We start from the raw sequence: 21,118 nt of genomic DNA, 5'->3' as shown, positions 1-21,118 counted from the left end.
CATATAAAGTAGGTACTATTGCTATTTTCATTTCATAACTGAAGGAGGAAGCTGAAGCTCAGGAGATCAAGTAAATTCACTAGGGAAACAGACAGAGTAAGTGGTAAAGCTTGGATTTGAAGCCAGTCGGTCTGGGTTCCAGAGCTTCTGCCCTTAACCACTGTGCTATGCAGCCTCCCAAGCATTTATGAGTTACATACCTGCTTAGAAATGGCATGGATGAATTCTCAGTGCTCCAGAAGAACCGGTTTTAACAAAGAATAGAATGTGTGTGAACAGCAGACATACCCATTATATAAAATAAAAGGTTTGAAGAACTGAAGAATTTTACCTAGATAAAGAAGAAACCATGGGAGGAATGTGATAGCTATGGGGAAATGGGATTCTAGTAATTTTCAATAACAACAGAATAAAGTTAGGACCCATGGGTGGGAATTGTAAGGAGATGAGTTCTGGCTTAATAAAGCAGTGTGGTAATCGAAATAAGTCACCTTGTTAGTGAGTTCCCTGTCTGTGTATACAGGCTGCGTGTGTGGTTCCTGTTGCTGTAGACAGGATTGCTGTGTGGGGAAGGTACATCAGAGTGTCAGAGTACAGCTGTGCTCAGGTGAGAGGTAAGGGATGACATTACATTTCCTCTGAAATAATGTTGTAAGGCATGTGAGGGCCAGAGCTCTTGACAGATCTGGCATTGAATTCTGGCAGTATCATTTTATTAGATTTAGTCGGGGTACTTAACTAAGTACTCAGTCTAACTTTTCTGACTCCGAGTTCCCTCATCTATAATTGGGATAACTGTAGTAATCTTGTAGACATATGGTGAGGAGGAGTAAATCAGATCATTACATAAAATGCTTAGCACTGTGCCAGGCACATAGTAAGTGCTCAAAGGATACTAGTTTTTTTCAGGAATGAAGATTCATTAATTTTTAAAAAATGAATTACACTCCCAGTTCCTCTTGTGTATGGAAAAGGAAGGTTTGCCTAGCAGGTAATAAGTGGTAGGACTTTATGCCCACCAATCATTCACCGCCTTTGCATAAGGGACCATGGACTCTAGAATGTGAAAAGGAAGCCTTGTAATATAACTTATGTTGAATGTAGTAGAGCAGCTTATGATTTAAAAACATCCTGTGGTGAATGCTTTTATCATGTGAATAATCACCCCCTAATTTACCTGTTTGGTAAGTTCAGAATTTGGCTTTTTGAGTCTTCTTAAAGCAAAGAGTACACCTGCACTCTTCTTCCCACAAGACAGCAGGGTTTTCATGCTGGGCAGACTTTCAGGGAAATAAGAATGCCTCCAGGATTCAGTATGGCATTGGCTGGGTTTACTTGGGAAAACATATGAGGGTGCTGTAGTCAGGGAGAATATTAATTGTACTTTATGATGCATACATTTTTAAAATATTTATTTTTGAGAAAGAGAGAGAGAGAGACCGTGAATGAGGGAGGAACAGAGAAAGAGAGGGAGACCCAGAATCCAAAGTAGGCTCTTAGCTGTGGCACAGAGCCTGACGTGGGGCTCAAACCCACAAACCGCATGATCATGACCTGAGCTGAAGTCAGCCGCTCAACCGACCGAGCCACCCAGGCGCCCCTGTGATGCATACATTTTTAATGAGCATGCAAGCTCATGTAGATCACCTGACTACTAGACCGTTGGACATAGGGATGTTGCCTACATTGAAGAGTTGGCTACTTAAAAGCAATTTTCCCCATATCTCTTTTTCTTTCTATGAAATTTCAATGGAAGTCAACATGAAATTATGATATGATACACAGATCCTTTGGGAAAAACCAAGTGGCATTGGAAAATTGTGCAATAGAAAGAACACCAGATTAGGAACGCTGAATAATACCTGCCATTACTAACTGCATGGCCTGGGAAAGGATGCCACTTGTTTTTCCTGTGTTTTAGTGTCTTAATTGTGAAATAATCAGGTTAGACTGAGATCTGCTGTGTAACTTCTAGCTAAACATTTTAGTGCATCTGATTCATAAAATGAGGTAGAACTATTTTGTTTCTTTCCAATAGAAAGACTAGAATAGGAAATCATAGAAATGATACTTATGAATAGTTAGAGGTTTTCTTGTTGCCAATCAGCAATACTTGTCACTCTGCCTCAGCTTGAACCCTCTTTGCAGATGTGAAGATTTATAAGACAGTTTATTTTGCTATGATAGAGAAATGAATATGAACGTGGGCAAACTCAAACCAAATAGGTCTTTTCTCCCATCAGCCAGCAAACATTGACCTGTATTTGGAGAAACTTGAATGTATTTGAGAGAAAATGACCTCACTCACAAATTAATTACATCTAGGGCTAAAATAATTATATCTTTTCATCGATTCCCTTTATTTTCACAGTATCCATGGGAATTTTGCCAATTCTTTATAGAGTGCTTTAAACTTATGTATAACCAACTTGGATGAAGCATAGTTTGAATATATGCTGGTGACTCTATCCTCTGCAGGTTGAATGGGGGAATAACATGTATCAGATGTGCATGCTTAGATATCTGGTGCTTCTCACAGAGGGCCCCTCATAAGCTCAGAATCCACTTATTTTCCCAACCTTTCATGCTGGTTGCAATCCATGCAGGATGTTGAAAGGAGCTGGAATTCACAGATGGTACTGGTTTGTCTTTTATCAAATGAGAAGTTAAAACATATCTTTATACAGAATCATGCAGTATAAAGGGCTACTCTTTGGCCCTGAATTTATTTGTCAAAAGCTTCAAGCCAATTTTTGAGAGAAACTGTTTAACTTGATTCAATTAAAGAATAATGAAACTTCAAACTTAACCATATTAGAAATGCAGACAAAGCCTTAGTATTCCATAATCATCTTCAGAATTATCCAATCAACTGTAAAGATGCTAAAGCCATCAATATTGCAAGCATGCATGATGAGAGGTCACCGTGATGCCAGGCATAATGGCCAGTGGCCGTCAGTGGTTCAGAACTCTTTACATTCTGAAGGTGAAGAAGAAATTTACTTAGACTTTAATTTAGATTCTTAAGAAGAGCATTGCCATGTATGATCATATGCTATTGCCATTTTTTAAATGTGTAGGCAAACAAAAAACATGCTCAGTCTTCCTAATAAATAAAAAATAAACATTAAAAGGTAATCACAGAAAACAATTTCCATGTTCCATTTTCTCTTAAGAATGTAGCAAAAACAAGAAGCATATAGAAAGAAGCTAGCATCAGGAATAATTAGAATAAGTCATTTAATATAAATTCAAGAAATGTGAAAACTATAGTCATAAAGGAAAATTGTCTAACATATGGAGTAGAGATTATGAATTAATTATATGACATTTTCTCGGGAATATACTGCAGAAATTTCTATACCCAGTAAAAGATACAGACATATTATTGAGTACTTATTCAGTGCTCAATATTAGTTGTTATCATTAAAACAAATAATAAATATATAAATAATTGCTTGAGATTGGTTCCGCTTGACAGTAAGATTACATCTACAGGTCCTATAGAATAATGAAAATCCTTTCAGTAGATATATAAATTATGAACCAATTACAAGATCAAAATTGTGTTTGCAAAAATACATTTGCAAAAATAGCTTCATCAGTTAACCCCATTTAAGCTCATTTTGATTTCTCAGGAAGTTTCTGTGGTTACCTAATTAGAATGCAGACTTTTGAAGACTTGTGAGATCTCTCGTGGGTCTTACATTTGTGAAGCCTACAAATATAATACCGGTAGAAACAAGTCAATTTCAAAGGGAAATAGGAACCAGGCTCAAGGTTTTCTTGAAGTATCCTTACATTTATAATGAGGTATTGGACATGGGTTCCATGATGGAATCCAACTTGTGGGAAGGCAGAACATTTTCTAAGCAATACTTGGTTTTCTTATTGGAGAACTGACAACTCATAAAAGCCCAAGAGCACCCTCTAGTGAAATTTCTGAAGTAGACCTAGGGGTTTGCTCTTGACCTCTGCTCTCCTTTCAAATGACCTTTGATCGCCCACAATATAGAAACTGGATTTTTACTTTCTGACTTTATCTTAAAACAATTTCCAGATTACAAAGAAAGTGGTATGGTCATCAAGTATTTCTAGTGGTAGAAATGCTTAAATGATAGAACCTGATATTCCATGTTCCCATGATTTTTTTTTATTTTACTTAATAATACCAGCCTGCTGCACATGACTTCTCCTATAGTCATATGTTAAAATAGTTTCTGGAACAAATATAACTAAATAAATAATGGGGAGCATGAGAAATGTTACTGAATTATAATACTCTTGCCCTTACCTCCACCTGTTTTATGCTTGCCACTCTTGGTTTGGGTACATAATATCCAGGAACTTCTTTAGTATTTAGCAATATTAGAGGTCAAGGGTAGCAGGCTGAGATAGTTAAGTCAAGGTCAAAAATTATGGGAGAGGTCAAAAAAGATTAAGTCCAAGTATTCATGCACTTCTTAGTTTTTATATGATCTGATTACTGCCAAGATATCTTGAGCAGGAATGAACATGACATATCTCACAATGTTCAAGATAGCACCTTATTATATCAGAGCTGCAGCTAGAGAGATGAGTACAAAGCAGGCCCAATCTTTGCTGTAAATTAAAGCTGTGAATATAATACCATTCATTTACATCAATGGCTGTTATGTAATAAATGAAACAAAGCAAATCATGACTTGACTTTGTGGTAGCATGCTATAGAATGCTATTTTTGGAAGGAAACTTTTGAGATCTAAATCTCCCCATATTGGAAAAAAAAATAAGCAAATGGATGCACTTAAATGTTAAGTTAACTTGCCCAAAATTATGCAATTTGATAGTGGTAGCTTCAGGACTAAAATATAGGTTCCTTGTGCCATTCTAGTGTTCATTACTCTATAAGAATCCACTTATTAAAGAGCTTATAATGTCATTTGAAACCATTTCATTCTCACTGGTTATTGGTTTTTATGCCTCTAGTAATTTATGGATATGTCTTCACACTTATAGTGAGAAAAAAAGTGTGTGTACCTTCTAATTTCATCTCTTTTCTTTCTTTTTAAAAAATCTTTTGAGAGAAAACATGCACGCACAAGCGGGGAATGGACAAAGAGAGAGGAAGGGAGAGAGAAAGAGAGAGAGAAAATCCCAAGCTAATAGCACGTGCTAATAGCACAGAGAAAATCCATGCTAATAGCGGAGCCTGATATGGGGCTCGAACTCACAAACCGTGAGATCATGACATGACCTGAAAAAAGAGTTGAACCCTTAACCAACTAAGCCACCCAGGCGCCCCTAATTTCATGTCTGTTCAATCTCTACTTTCATGAATGAAGAATAATACATGGAAGAATTTACATCTTTTGGTTAATATTAGGAAGAATACAAAAACATAATAATTTGATAGGTGTGATATTCTTGAAACACGGTGGCACACTATGTTAGCTTTGCACACCGAAAAAAAGTGGGGGGACCCATAAGTCAGTTTGATAGTCTAGCATTACTGATAACCACCTCCATGATTCTGTGTTCTAATAGTACTTACTCCCTAGTGTTGATGGAAGGATTGCATGAGTGAATGCATGAGTGAATGCAAATAAACCATGTGGAACATAGTTGGCATTAATTAAGTGCAGTATCTATATTAAATGTTAACATCAATTTTTTTTAAAAAAGAATAAGAATAAGGATATTACATTCTTAGCATTATCCAGTGGAAGTCAGAGCTATGACTCCTGTTAAATACTTTTTAGGATTATAGTATGATTTCTTGAAAATAAAAAACAAAAAATTCCAAGATCTCTCCCAATTGTTGCTTTTAATTGAGAATGATTATATAAGGAATTGTCATTTGTCAAGGCATACTACATATTATTTTGGTAGAAGTTTCTAATTTTTTCAGTTCTCAATTAATTATATTTTTAGTCTTGGCTTTAACCTTAACCTTACCACATGTGACCTTAATATTCACCCTTTCTTTCGTATTATTGATGATGTTTAGTAAGTGAGGTGGTTGTGTATGAGAACTCAAGGCACAATTATATAACTTCAGTTTTGCTGTAAAGTTAATAATTTAATGAAGTTCTTTCCCTTATTCTTTGCATACTTTGCTATTTCTCAATACACAGTGTTGGTATTTGGAATCATAAAACCAGCATATATTAGAACTGGAAGATATCATGGAGATCAGTAGGTCTGATTCCTGTCTCTTACAGATGAAACTGACACCCCAACAGCTAAGGTAACTGATGGGGTTTCATTCTCCATACTGACTGTTTTCATGATAGAAGACCGTAGTCTCTTATTTTTCTAAAAAGAACTGAATCTAGAGAATCAGTTGTTTAATTTTACACTGATATACCCTGAACCAATAGATTGACAATATAAGTCGGTGTTATCTATGAATGGACAATACAGTTTTAAAAATCTATCTATCCAGTAGGACAATATGCCATGTGTGCTTGCCAGCTTTGTAATTCCTGTCACTCTACAGTGATGTTAAAGCCCACACTGAAACTCGTAAGTGATCATCTTTAAGAATTCTTCTCCAGCCATGCAACTAAACAGTCTCAGTAATGAGACTACATGGTCTCTGCATGGTCTACTAAATACTTGTAGGAAGTGGAACCCCCTTCTGGAGTTATGAGAGAAATATCACTTCGAAAATGCCTTTAAAAGTGCTCCAGCATAAACATTACACTGGAACATTTCATTAGCTTTTTGAGAACAATAAAGAAATGTGGAGCATAATAGGCTAATATGTTTAAGTGGCCTTGGTAGAACCCTACTTAACTCAGTGGGATTTTCTGCAGCATGCAGAGGTGGAAAACCATTCCCTACATATTTATTGTGTAGGACTGCCTCCTTCTTTATTGCATGCAGTTTATATCAAAGGGAAGTGACTTTACCTGTAATTCTAAAATGAAGAAAGTCTCAAAATACAAGTTTTAGGAAAATCAATATTTAGATATGATGATGGACAACCAGCAGCGCTGGCTTTTGGCACTCGGGCTATCTGTCAATAAAGATGGAAGAGGGGCCAAGTTCAATCTCATTATTTCCTAGCCTCGAAAGTCTTACGTAGCCATCAGGGTATTAAGATTTGTAAAGTCTCTAAATTCCTGAAGAAAAAGGCAAGATGTAAGCCAAATCTTATTGGTCACAAATTGCAAAACCTAATTAAATTAATAAAAATGTTCAGTTACCTAAGTCAGCAATAAACCTTTTCTGCACAATATTTTGAGTTAAGTAAAATGATAAGTTAATGAAAAATATAAAAGGGTAATTTTTATGGTTTTATTAAAATTCCATGAGACTGCACTTAATATATTCCTGGACTTCCAGTATAATCCTTTCCAGTACTCTTTATCTCTCTGAGCTTCCATTTTTCTCTGTCATAAATTAGGACTCATTAGGCTTAGGAACACTGTGATCATTGTGATTTTCTTGAGCTTGTAGGGAAAAAAAAATGGGTGTAAATTAAGCCCACAATTATAACATTTTAAATAAGTTCAAATAGACATTCATGATGACAAATTAAAAGTTTCCCTATAGGTGTTGGTTTTCTTTGTGTAGACAACTTGTCACCAAAATTTATTGAAAAGTAAGAATTCCTATTTTTATGGCATTGAATTAATGATACAAAAAAAAGCCTCTTGACTGACAGCTCTAGTGGCTGAAGTGGCATATTTAAACCATTATGTTTGTTTGTTTCACTTACTGTCAAACTCTGTCTTAGAATTACTATCAACTGGTTATAATGATAGATGGAATCTGTCTTTCAGTTCCAGGATATGTTTTGTATCAAAAGTTTTTCTTCATTGGTTTTTGGAATCTATAGGCAAAATAATACATAAACACAAATGTAAATCCCAGCTGTAATTGTTTCTCAGCATTTGGTGACATCATAAATCCCTTAAGATTTATACTCATATTGTATTGTAAATATCACTAGAACCATTCAGTAGGAGGATGAAAAAATCTAAACAAAACTTGAAAATAATGCATATGCTTCTTCTCACTATGAGGAGCGTTTCCTAGCTACCCTATTTACCCCAGTGGAATTTTACAAAAATGTTCCTGGCGCTCAAAGTTGATCTAACAAAGAATCAAGTGGGTTTAATTTAAAATGCACTCCTAAATATGTTTGCTGGTTTTGAAATTCTGATTTTGTGCTTATGTAATACAAAAACAACTTTGGTTTTAAAACGAAAATTGGCAAAAATAGTAGTGCATTATTATGTGTTCTAATCACGTATGGTGTTTTGAAAAAAAGGATTCAAAATTGACAAAATTATTTCATTGGCATTGCAGTTCAACTGCATGGCTTTTCTTTCCCACAAGTTGCATAAAGTACAAATAAAATCAAATATTTCTTAAATGTGTAGTATATGAACTTCTTGATTTTCATAATATATAATCTAGCAATTGCACTAAAGACAAATTTGCATTCTGTGTTTTTGCATCCTTTGCCTTACAGAGTTTACTATGTTGCAGTTTATGGTCAAGTCTTCAGTGTGCTTTAGCATCAATTTTAAAGTGTCTGTGGTTCTCAAAATCAAAAGAGTTGCCCCCAGTGATATGGATAATGCTCAGATTCTGATATCAATGGCCCAGGCTTCTTTGATTTTTCTTATAAGTGCTTTTTTTGGTAAAATATATAAACTTAGAAACAGAAGTTTCCTTGGCTCATATTATACTCAAGAGACAATGATGATACTGAAGTCCTTTTCATAATCAGGGCCTTTGTAGAGATTGTCCAGGTAGTCTTAGCCAAAATATCCCTCTCATTGTACTCTACTCCAGGGCAACATGTGGCGTGCCAGCTGGATGCCCTCCCTACATGCCTCAGGTGGCCACATTTCAATGGTGTCTATAGAGCACAGGCCAAATTCTCATTCTCTGTGTTAATCAGTGGGAGAATTCCCATAGAAAATGGGATGGGAGCATATTTTAGGAAAATTCAAAGAGATTATCCAGATGATTAGGCCAGGACATTGTAAATTCGGGTTTTATGTAGGATTTCTATAGCATTATCTTACTTGACCAAAGAATGATAAAAAATTTGGATATATTTAGAAATTAAAAGTAATCATGCTTTTTATTCCACTGTGATTTCTCCAAAGATAATCCTACAAAAATTTTCTTTAGATACAATAGAAACTCATCTTGATTTATAACATCAAAGACAACTGATGTACCTAGTAATATAATTTGATTGAACTTTTTCCCATGATCTTGAAAGGATCTGAATTCTACTTATAGAAGTCTCATTATACCTCTCTTTTCAATTAAATTCTAATCAATTCTACAAGTATTTAGTAAGTGCTTACTATGTACAAAGCACTGAGATAGAAGCTCTGAATAATTCTGTGTATGATACTTAATATGTGTAACATATTTTTCACGTTCATTATCTTATTGGTGTGGTAAAGATTCACTTTATAATTATTACTTATCTAAATTGCCTAGATGGTACTATATTTTGAATTTAGGGTAGAGTTTTGTTTTTGGTGAGTCCAGAGACCATTCTAGAAGTACATTTAGTTTCTCTTGAATGAAAAGATAAAGGCATATCATTATTTCATTTTATTAAGCTGAGTTGGGTTGAAAATAGTGGTGTTTCTGTTGGTTTTATATGTCATTAGGCTCAGTCTCCAGTGCATTTGTAATGACCTAATTGAAAAGATTTGTCAACATGTTCACAAAAACAGTTTATTTTCAATTTTTTTTTTAATTTTTTTTTCAACATTTATTTATTTTTGGGACAGAGAGAGACAGAGCATGAACGGGGGAGGGGCAGAGAGAGAGGGAGACACAGAACTGGAAACAAGCTTCCAGGCTCCGAGCCATCAGCCCAGAGCCTGACGCGAGGCTCGAACTCACGGACCGCGAGATCGCGACCTGGCTGAAGTCGGACGCTTAACCGACTGCGCCACCCAGGCGCCCCATAGAATTTGATATAATTTTAAATATGAGTAGTTAATGGAGAAATCAAATTTTTTGATCTTAAAAAAGATATTATATGAAATACAATAAATGAATATTGCCTTAAAATTGAAAATAAGGGGCGCCTGGGTGGCGCAGTCGGTTAAGCGTCCGACTTCAGCCAGGTCGCGATCTCGCGGTCCGTGAGTTCGAGCCTCGCGTCAGGCTCTGGGCTGATGGCTCGGAGCCTGGAAGCTTGTTTCCAGTTCTGTGTCTCCCTCTCTCTCTGCCCCTCCCCCGTTCATGCTCTGTCTCTCTCTGTCCCAAAAATAAATAAAACGTTGAAAAAAAAATTTTTAAATTATATCAAATTCTACTGTTCAGCCATGAAGTCTGTAAGTGCTATACAACTGATGGAGAATAGGTCTGAAAGCTATTATTCTCCGTTTAGCATATACATTATTCTCTAATATTGTTGCATCTAATGTATATTGAAATGTTCTATTTCTATATTAATATTACATTATAAAGTCTTATTTCTACATATTTCTGAGATTTTTCAAGTCATTTCCTCAAACCTACTTTGTAAATACTTTAAAACAACCTCAGTTTTATTTTTATTTACCTTACTTCTCTTATCCATAGTGTTGAAATGGGATTTATTCTTTAGCATTTTTAATATTTTCAAAAAATTTAAAGAGAAATCATCCTCATTTTAAGCACTGAACATATCATTCTCTTCACAAACCCTACCTCAAAAACAGGTAGGAACATCTTTATTTGCTTTATTTCCAATATCAAATTTGCAAAAAGGCACTCTCTTGGTAACCTTCAGCTATGTCACCCTGGGTGTTTGGCCAGAGGGCAGTCATGTTGACCCCATCTGCAAAGGCTGGCTAACCTAGAATCTTGGACTGTTAGAATCCCATTCATCAAGGTCCACATAAAGTAAGGTAGGTGGGAAGCAGGAGGACAGATGGTAGGGTCGGCAGCAAGGAACTTGTTCGTTGACATTGATATAGACCCTTCTTCTTGCCAGAGTGACTCCATGGACTTGTTTTGGCATGGAAGACTAGGCCAAAGCTATCGTCTTAATAGAAGGTGAGCTGCAGGCAAACTGGAGAGATCCATGCACAGTAGGTGTTTAGGGTTGGCTTAGATTTTGTCTATCAGCTTGACTGTCATACATACTTGATTGATGTGCAGTGGGGCTTGAAAGTGCTGCATTGATGTTGAGGACTGTGTCATAAGGTTCCTGATATGGTGCACATGTCTGAATGGAGTTGGACATTGACTATCCTTGCCTATGCCAAGCAACACCAGACTTGAGTGCATTATTCTGCAGTTGAGTAGCAGATGGTGAGTGCAGACGTTTGGAGGGGGTGTGCCTTCAAACACAATATGGAGCCAGCAAACTTACTTAGAAGGTTACTGCATGTCTTGACTTTGGCAGCTATTTTTTAAGCACTGATGAAAAATCTAAGTCCCATCCATTGTTACTCTCAGAATATTCAGCATGGCTGGTGTTCCAGGCAAAGGAGATGTGAAAATCAAATGCACTATTCACTGTGTTGGTCACAGTTGGTTGAAGGTGACTTCTTGGTGTTGGCTTAATGGGCTAGATAAACATTCTCAGATTGAATATTACTGAACTTGATACCAAAATAGTTATTAACAAAATAGGTAAACTTCATGTAGAAGTGGTCAGAGAAAGGGCCAGCAGAGCATTGGAAGAGCATTGTGGTCAAATATGGTACTTAAGAGTGACTTTATTTTCCTTTGCTTTTAATTCAGGAGATATATTATGTTCTTTGGAAATAAAATAAGAAAATCAAATATCTCAATAGAGGTTCCTTATGCACAAAATTATGGAGATCCACAAATGAATGAGCACAATAATTCCATATATATAAGAAAAGTGATTTCTATTGGTGTTTGTTTTCCCGAGTGGGTTCTGAACACATATAAATTCATTTTAGGTTTAAAATAAAGGTTTTGAGTTTTTATTTTCAGCTTAAAACATAAAATATGCTCATTGCATATAATTATGGAAATAGAAAAAATGTATAGTGCATAAATTTAAATCAGGGATGAACAATTCTAAGATTTTGCTCTGCTTCCTTCCAATTTTATGTATATTTCTAAGTGGATGTGGATGTGTGTGTGTGTGTGTGTGTGTGTGTGTGTGTGTGTGTATTTTCTTTAAAAATTTTGGATCATATAGTCAATATTATGCTTTTTTCAATTAGCATTAATTACATTATTAGTTCTCAGAATCATGAAATACTTTTAATGGCTGCACAATATTATGTTTTATTTATGTACCAAAAACTTTTAGACTTCTCCATATTTGACATGTAAGTTATTTTCCACCATTTTTCCTACTACTCTGACAACCATTCTTACACACATACTTTTATCTACATCTTGGATTATGTTTTCAGCATCTTTTTTAGAAGGTTGATTTCTGGGGTAGTGTATGTAAACTTCTCAAGGTTCTTTTGATAACTCCTCCCAAATTGTATATGAGAGTGCTTTTCTAAGTACACTCTTACCTCCTTTGAATAGTATTATTTTACAAGTATTTACTAATTCAGCAGGCAAAAAAAAAAAAACCCTTGTTTATTTTGTTGTAATTTGCAACAATTTGATTAATATGGAGCTGGAATGTCTTTCATATGCTTATTTGCCATTGTTTTTTTTTTCTTACTGTAAATTGTTTGCTCCTGTTCTTTACTCAAGTTGTTGTCTTGATGATTTGCAAGATATTTAAAATGTTAAATCACTGCTTTTGTCAACGTAATGTAAAAATGTTTCTCCCAGTTTTCATATTCCATTGAATAGTTTTTGTTGTTGTTGATGTGAGAAGCAACACAATTCTATTATATTGCTTTCCCTATGACTGTGCCTTTGCTTTTATCTTCTTTTTACCAGCTTGAAGTCTGATAAGAACTCACCATTTTTCTGGTATTATCATGATTTTATTTTGTATTTTTAATTTTCTATTCCTTCCAGAAACTATTTTAGCCTAAGGTATGTGATAAGCATCTCGATTTTGTTCCCCATAGTTAATCAATTGTCCCCAAACCGTTTCCCAATTGGTACCATCTTTATTGCTTACTAATTTTTATCAACATTAGGATCTATTTTTGAATTATCTGTTCTTTCACTGGTTCTATACTGTTTCCATTAGAGCTTCATAGTAAGTTTACACATCGGTTAAGTGAAACCTTCCTTATTTTTCTTTTTTCAAAGATACTTGGCTGTATTGTCACCTACTCATTTTTCAGAATTAACTTATTGCATTCAGTTTGTAAAAATGTTCCATTGGCATTTTTATTGGAATTTTATTAAACCTATAAATTAATATCAGTATCTTTGCAATATTGTCTTCACATTCAGCAACATCGTATGTTTTTATTTATGTTATGTTTTATAATAAATAAATTGTGTCTTTCTATTCATATAGGTACCCAAATTCTTTATTATACTTAAGTAAAGGCATGCTATGTCCTTGTTGTTGTCCTTAATTGTGTATATTCCAAGAAAAGCCATATTTTCTTTATAATAGTTTTGTTATGATTTGTTAGGATTTTACATAATTTTTAAAAATTTTCAATGATTCCAATAGTGCAGCCAACATTCATCTTCTCATATAGGTACAATAAAAAGAAAAGGAAAAAAATTTTTTTCTATGTGATGAGAACTCTTATGATTTACTGTCTTAACATCATTGTATATCATATAGCAGTGTGTAATATTTATTATCTAGCTACTTTATACAACTTTCGTAATAATTTTTTAGTTAAGTTTTTTGTCTTGAGTTTTTTAAGGTCATTAAATTATCTGCAAATAATGACATTATCATCTTTTTTCCTTTTTATTTCTGTTTAATACCCTGTTTCATTACTGGAAATTCCAAAACAGCTAAGTAACCATGAAGATAGGAAGCATCATTGTTCTTGATTATGTGGTAATGTCTCTAGTTGTTTGTTTGTGTTTTTTTTTTTTCCCATAGTCACAAGGTGGATATTAGTTGTTGATTTAAGACATTCTTTAGAAAACTATTTCTAACCCTTTCTTTGTTTATTAAGAATGAGTGTTGAAGTACATTACATGCCTTTTTGAATAAATATTTTTAAACTCTAACTGATGGACATAGAGTTCTATTGTGATGTCTTTTTCAATTCAGGTCAGTTCTAACACACATTTATTCAGTCCTTACACTATGTGCCAGAAATTGTTTGCTGGGCATTAGAATTCAGATGCATAGTTTCTTTCTCTAAAAACATAGGATTATTCGGAGCATGATAATTCAGCAAGGGATTTATAGTAATTGATTTCCCATTATTAAATTGTCCTTGCATAACTAGTAAAACATCACATTTAGTATTTTATGAAGAACACTTTGAAGGCTTTTATAAACCAATTGTATACCATGTCAAAATGTGGATTTTAAAAATTGCTAAAACTAAAATTATTATTTAAAATCAAAATTATGAGTTTTTACATCTGAAATAATAGTGTTCAGATTCTAATCAAGAGCATCTGTAAAACCTGGTACCGTCTCAGAAAATTCATAGACCTCTGTAATATAGTTTGCATATGTTCTATACAATCAGCAAATTGGAATTTCCAATCATACTTTATCACTTCTTATATCGTATGACACAAATGATATGTGATTTGGGGGCAAATCACTTTTATGACGCCAACATTGTGTTTTCATTTCTCTGGGAGTCTTCTGTATTATCTGTGGGATTTAAGTGTCCACTTACATTGATTTATTTTCAATGAAGTTTTTTAAAATTAATTTTATTGCTTTAATGGAGTTTAGCATAATGTTCCTAATTTTTCCAATCCACTGTTTTAATTTATTTTATTTTTCAGAATTCTTTATTTTGTTCTTTTATATAATATGCATGAGCATCTGATATTTTAAAACTATACCCTTTTGACCAGATTCTTTATATTTCACACAAATCAAATCAGCAAATAGTGATCAAGAATCAATTTTCTAGTTAGCATCATGCTAGTTGTTATGAATTGTAGTAGAGAAAAACATAAATCACAAACTCTCAGGAAACTTAAATTTCTAGTTGGTAGATAAGATGTAAACAAGAAAAAAATGCATGACAGCAAATCCTAATGAAATATTTATGTTTATAGTAGCTAATATAAATATGATCATGGTCTTGTTTTGCATTCAAGCAAATGTATTAGAATTTACAATGCACCTTTTGTATATTGACCTCACCCAGGCCTCTTCATACTTTTCCTGTTCTATTGTATCTTTACCATTATTTCTTCACCTGCTGCTTAAATGTTGTATTTACTTTTGCAAGATTTTTAAAATTCTATTTGGAACAACACCAGATAGACAAATGTCATGCACATTAATTTCTGAAATATTATTAGTGATAATTTGTCTCATACAAAGATGGCCTTGCCCAGCATTTGGAAACAGGAGTAGTGCAGGCTACTGTAATTGTAGACTGAAAATCATTGCTTTCTGAATCTCTTATTTCATTAAAAAACTTGCCCTGATTTTTAGAACCATTCACACAAGAGATAACATGTAAAGTAGGAGAAATCCAAATGCTAACATGAAGTTAGCATCTCTACTAAATGGGAATTTTAGCAGTAATCTTTGGTGTATTAAGGAAGTAGAGTCCTATCCTTTGGGCTTTGATGAGATTTTGATATCATGGAGATATCTATTTTACACTTTAGCATTTGGTCTATGTTCTAAGTTATAACCTTAAAATTTTATCATATTTTGGAAAATTTATATTCCCCTCAATTTTTAGTGTCTGCATTGCATAATGTTTGTCATAGACCACAATACCTATCCCTGTGGAACTGTTATCCTATCTTAATTCAGAAGTAATAGTATTGATTAAGTAATATTTACAGCTTCCAAACTTCAAGGCAGTTTGTCAGTCACCACTCTCTCTAACCTTACTATGAGCTTCCTGTGTGGTATCATTCATCTGAGGTCTTATTAAAATGTAAATAAATTACATCCAGCACACTTCCTCTATTTGCCCAGCTTGTTACTATATCGAAACAACTGTCTTAATGAAACACATATTGATGTATTGTGTATTTCCGTGCTAAACCAAAGTGAGGAGGAAGTTATGTGAATATAAAATAGAACCTACTTCATAACAGTTTTTGTTAAAGCATTTTATGAATTGGAGATAATCTGAGCCATGGGAGATGATGTAATTCTACATGACAGAGCTCACGGAAAGAGGATAGCTCCTCAGATAGAATTGGATTAGACTCTTGAGATACATGCTTTCGGGTTTATAGTGCTTTACCTTTGTAAGCACAGCTAACTCTCGGGTTTTTATACTAATATAGTGTTGTGGTAAATATAGTAAAAATAAAAATAAACAATCTTGTTATCTAAAATAATTTCTCTTTGGCCTCCATATACAACATTTGACTTTTTAGCATCAAAATACCATTTTTTTTTTGTTTTCCATGGGTTAACATCCATATTTCTAACATCCATATTATGGAACAGAAATGGTCTAACATTTGTGTAATGTCACATTTTGTTACATATGATAATCTTCACAGGGCATGATTGGATAAAACTGAACTCATGTAATAATGAGCAATAATAATGAGTAATAATAAGAATGAATAATAATTAATAACAGACCTATGAAGTATAATAGTACGTGGTTCATTGCTAAATTAGTTTGTAACGAATAATTATTATTGTTGAGTGCATACCAAATAGTGGGAATGGAGGCAACTGAATGATGTGCTGGAGAAAAAGAAGCCAAACTGGGATTGAAATTTGTCATGTTTGAATGAAATGCTGAAATGCCAGTAGTAATTGATGGTCTCTGTGATCAGACTTTCTGGGTTTTTTTTTTCTTCTTCTTACACTTTTCTGTATTTTCCTGCGTGTGTGTGTGTGTGTGTGTGTGTGTGTGTGTGTGTGTGTGTTTCCCAATGGGCATGTATAATTTTGTAGTCAGGAAAAGTTTATGTACAAATATGTTATGTATTATCCTCATTTGCAAATAATTCATTGAGTTAACTGTATAAAGTCTCCTAGGGAGAGTGAAAGCCATGAGTGAAATTTATTTAAAAAATTTTTTTTTAATGTTTATTTATTTTTGAGAGAGAGAGAGACAGAGCATGAGCTGCGGCGAGTTGGAGGGGGGGGGCAGAGAACGAGAGAGCAATGGAGATACAGAGTCTGAAGCAGGCTCCAGGCTCTGAGCTGTCATCATAGAGCCCGACGCAGGGCTCGAACCACGAACTGTGAGATCATGACCTGAGCTGAAGTTGGACACTTAAGTGACTAAGCCACCCAGGCGCCCCACCATGAGCTAAATTTAAAGGCAAAGTATTCCATTGCACATATAATCCATTGTCTCAGAACTTATTGAAGTTTTGATATCACTTTCTCAGTTTGAAACTTCCAAACTGGAGACGGCTTAATCAAGGAAATAGTAATAATATGAATAACATTATGTTCTGCACCCACTTTTTGACTCAACTTAGGACAAAAAGCTTTACTATGTTGAGAATATGATCTGCTATATGTTGTCGTCATCTATGGTGAAAGTGTTAGAAGGATCCTTTATCTCCTAGTCTGTTTCAAAGTTAGTTTCCCCGAGGAGAACTGTATGTATAACTACCATCCTATTTAGTCCAAGTCATAGAGACTCAGGTGCATGTGGTGAGGGCATTACTAGGAGGCTTACCTGAATATTTATGTAACATGTAACAGAAAGCCAGCTAAATGTTAATGGAATTAATTATTTTTGTTAGAAATACTATAGAAATATGTTACCCTAGGCCTCTGTTACTTACATAAATGTTTAGTACAACTTAGAAAAATGTGACGTCTTTCAGCACCTTTGTGCAAATTATAAAAATAGTTTGCTCCAGCTGATGCAGCTTGGGCCAAGGAGGATAGCTTCTAGAGTGGAGCACACCCCTAGATTGGGTGCCCTTGTGCAGGACACAACCTGCACACTCAGTCACGACTACCCTATGTTCTATGCTTTATTAATGATTTGGAAATAGGTTCCATACTGTTCTTTTCTTGCGCAGAAAGCCAAGAATCACCTTCAGGTGACTTAACAAAAAGATGCTTATCTAAGCTTTAAGTTAGTCTGGGACCCTGATGATACAAATCTATTACTTCGCTTCAGACATCTGATTTGAATAGCATTGAGGTAGAAGGAAATGAAGTAAAGTCACCACAAAAGCACAGATGAGTTTATCAAGTCTGGCTCCTAGAAGACCTAGGTTGCATTTTGAAATTGCATCTAAAATTTTGGGATATCTTATTGTAACTTTAGATGGCTTGATATACAAAGGGTAAATAAAAAGAGACATAGATGGACATCTCCTTGTTCTGAGAAGAAAGAAAGATGTTTAAAAGACACGTAGACATATGTTATACATATACATGTAAATAATATATAAATGAATGTAAATAAAATATAAAGAAATATATAAGTGAAATAATTGAAAACTAAAAACATAAGGTAAAAATGTAAGAATTAGAACTATATATTAAAAAATCATCTTATATAGAGTCTTATATATATTTACAAATTGGGTTCTTAACCATATGTTTTGAAGAAATACATTGCCAATACTCAGACTAGAAAGAACTGTCTTCCTCTAATTCTCTTCATTATATAAAGGGATCACTGTATTATATCATAAATACCAATGATAGATACTCACTTTTGTGAGAAACAAAGAATATTTTATAGGAATACTTCTATCTCAGTGATGTGTAATTTGGTATTTTCAGTCTTATAAGATACAGACTAGGTAGATGACACTCCATTCTGATATAATTCAAAGGAAGATTTTAGAGTATCTCTACATGCTAAACCCTAATGGAAGAACTGCAATTTTTTATAGATATTATTTCTCTAAGTTATGCCTTTAATTGAGATAACAGTGAATTCTAGACTGTATGACTGGAAAACAGCTATTTTTGTTAATTAATAGCAGAAACAGTAATCAAGTTAGGGGTTGGGTTGAAATTCTATTGTAGAAATTGCAAAGCCCAAGAAAAACACACAGCCAAAAAAATGTCCACCCACTTTACCTGAGAAATTAGCTGGAGAAGTGCCATTTCGTAGGACCAAAAAAAAAAAAAACCCTCTTTAAACATTTATTTTCATTCTGCCATAACATACAGACAAATGGGAGGTGGAGTCTCCAGTTTCTTCTTTGCTACAGCCTGGATATTGTCTAATTCTCATTAGGTGAGGGAATTTCATCACATGCTCCATCACCAGACTTATTTGTGTCCTTAAGCAATTTATGTGATGTTTCCATGCTTTATCTTATGGATTAGATTCCTTTTTTTTTCCAAATAGAAACAGTAATATTTACTTGTTACAGGTTCCTGGGTTAAAGGTGAATTATTATGACATTTCAGTAAGATGAAGTTTGGTGAATACTTTGATTTCTTTGACACTTTATAAATGTGAAGGATTAATGTTGATCCAGAAATGTCAATAAGATATTCAAAGTTAATGCATCATACACGCTGAATTTCTACTGCACAAAGTTTGCTGATTTTCCCATTCCTTTCAATCTCCATTTAGAAAAAAAAAAGTTTTGAAAATCCTAGAGGCAGATACTACGTGTTTATCTCATTTTATGTGATGAGCGATTTTGTAAATCTATTCATAATTTAAATGCTCTAGAAGAATCTATTCTCAAGAGAATTTTATTGTGGATCATTATGTAAAGGAAAAATCATTTTTAAAGTGCATATTGCTCCCTATTTCAATATGGGAACTTTCTGATTTACAAGAGTGTTTAAGCTCCCAGAGAAGTATATTCCCTTGGTATGTTCCTGAGGAAATATGGATTGGCCATGCCAGGAAACTATGAGTGAATAAGTTGGAAAATACTAACTTGATTCACTTCAGTATTTGGGCCTCTTTATAGAGATCTTGGAGCTACTACTTTGTATGAGATTAAATCTAGATGGCATGTTCTCCATAATTGCTTGGAATGGGTTTATTCTAGCTCAGTCCAGCTCCAAATTTTCTAGCAATCCATTTTGAAACATGTAATTCTATCTCCTCTCCTTGACTGATTTCCCTCAGGTCTATAAAGTCATGCAGAATTGGGGCTCCTGGGTGGCTCAGTCGGTTAAGTGTCCGACTTCAGCTAAGGTCATGATCTCACGGTTCGTGAGTTCATGCCCCACGTCGGGTTCTGTGTTGACAGCTCAGAGCCTGAAGCCTGCTTCTGATTCTGTGTCTCGCTCTCTCTCTGCCCCTCCCATGCTCATGCTCTGTCTCTCTCTGTCTCAAAAATAAATAAAAAAACATTTTAAAAATTAAAAAAAATAAAATAAAATTTTAAAAAAGTCATGCAGAATTCCCATAAGGGAGGTATTGCCCCTTCACCCTCATCCTCCAATTACCTCCCAATCCTCATGATTGACAGACATTCTTAATCTCCAAAACTTTTAAACCTTTTAGAAATGTAGTGGAACAGGCAATTGAGGATTTGCTATATACATGTAACCATCATGGAAACTTTCATTCAATGGCAGTTGGACCTCCCCACCCACCCATACACACCCTTGCACCTGGGCCTCCAAATCTTGCATTACAAGGAAAAGAATTAGGCAATGGTTATCTGTTGAAGGAATATCATAATTTTTTATGCTCACTATATAAAAGGAGATCATAAATTATATCACCCAAACTGGATACTTCTGAGAGTAAAAGGGGCCATATTAAAAATTGTGGTGAGACAACAGGCATAAGTGAGATCTGGTATTTTAGCTGGGACTACCTCCACTACTTACCCTTCCCCAAACTCCATTGACAACAATAGATCTTCCAGGACAGGCAAAGCCATGAAAATTCACATCGTCCTGACATGATGGAGTAGAACATGAAAAACCACATGCCCCTAGGTGTCACAAACCAGAGAGGGTCCAAGGTATCCACATACCCAAGGCTGACCCTAGAGCCTTGTGCAAAGAGAAGAGGAATGCCAGTGAAAAGTAAGATTCAAGGAAAACATGTTAAACTGTCTGAGCTTTGAATGCATTTCCATCCCATACATATATTTATCAGCAAAGGAATATTAGCTTATTGCCTCCAAGACAAATTATTAGATGTGAATTACAAACTGTACTGACATAGGGGCAAGGTTTACCTAAAAAATGAAA

At 34.5% G+C, this 21,118-nt stretch overlaps 1 protein-coding gene across 40 annotated transcripts in view; it reads left to right on the top strand.

The window, feature by feature from the left end:
• ZBTB20 (zinc finger and BTB domain containing 20) overlaps positions 1 to 21,118 on the top strand; it is a 789,483-nt gene that overhangs the window by 274,288 nt on the left and 494,077 nt on the right. For 4 of the 40 annotated variants that reach the window (XM_045036360.1, XM_045036350.1, XM_045036348.1 and 1 more), the window contains one exon: positions 10,955 to 11,016. The exons of the other annotated variants lie outside the window; for them this stretch is intronic. The gene's annotated coding sequence lies outside the window, so the exon portion shown is untranslated. The remainder of the gene's footprint in view (positions 1 to 10,954; positions 11,017 to 21,118) is intronic. 40 annotated transcript variants of the gene reach the window in all.

Source organism: Felis catus, chromosome C2 (assembly GCF_018350175.1).
Source record: "Felis catus isolate Fca126 chromosome C2, F.catus_Fca126_mat1.0, whole genome shotgun sequence".
Classification (NCBI taxonomy): domain Eukaryota; kingdom Metazoa; phylum Chordata; class Mammalia; order Carnivora; family Felidae; genus Felis; species Felis catus.
This window is presented reverse-complemented; position numbering and strand designations above follow the sequence as displayed.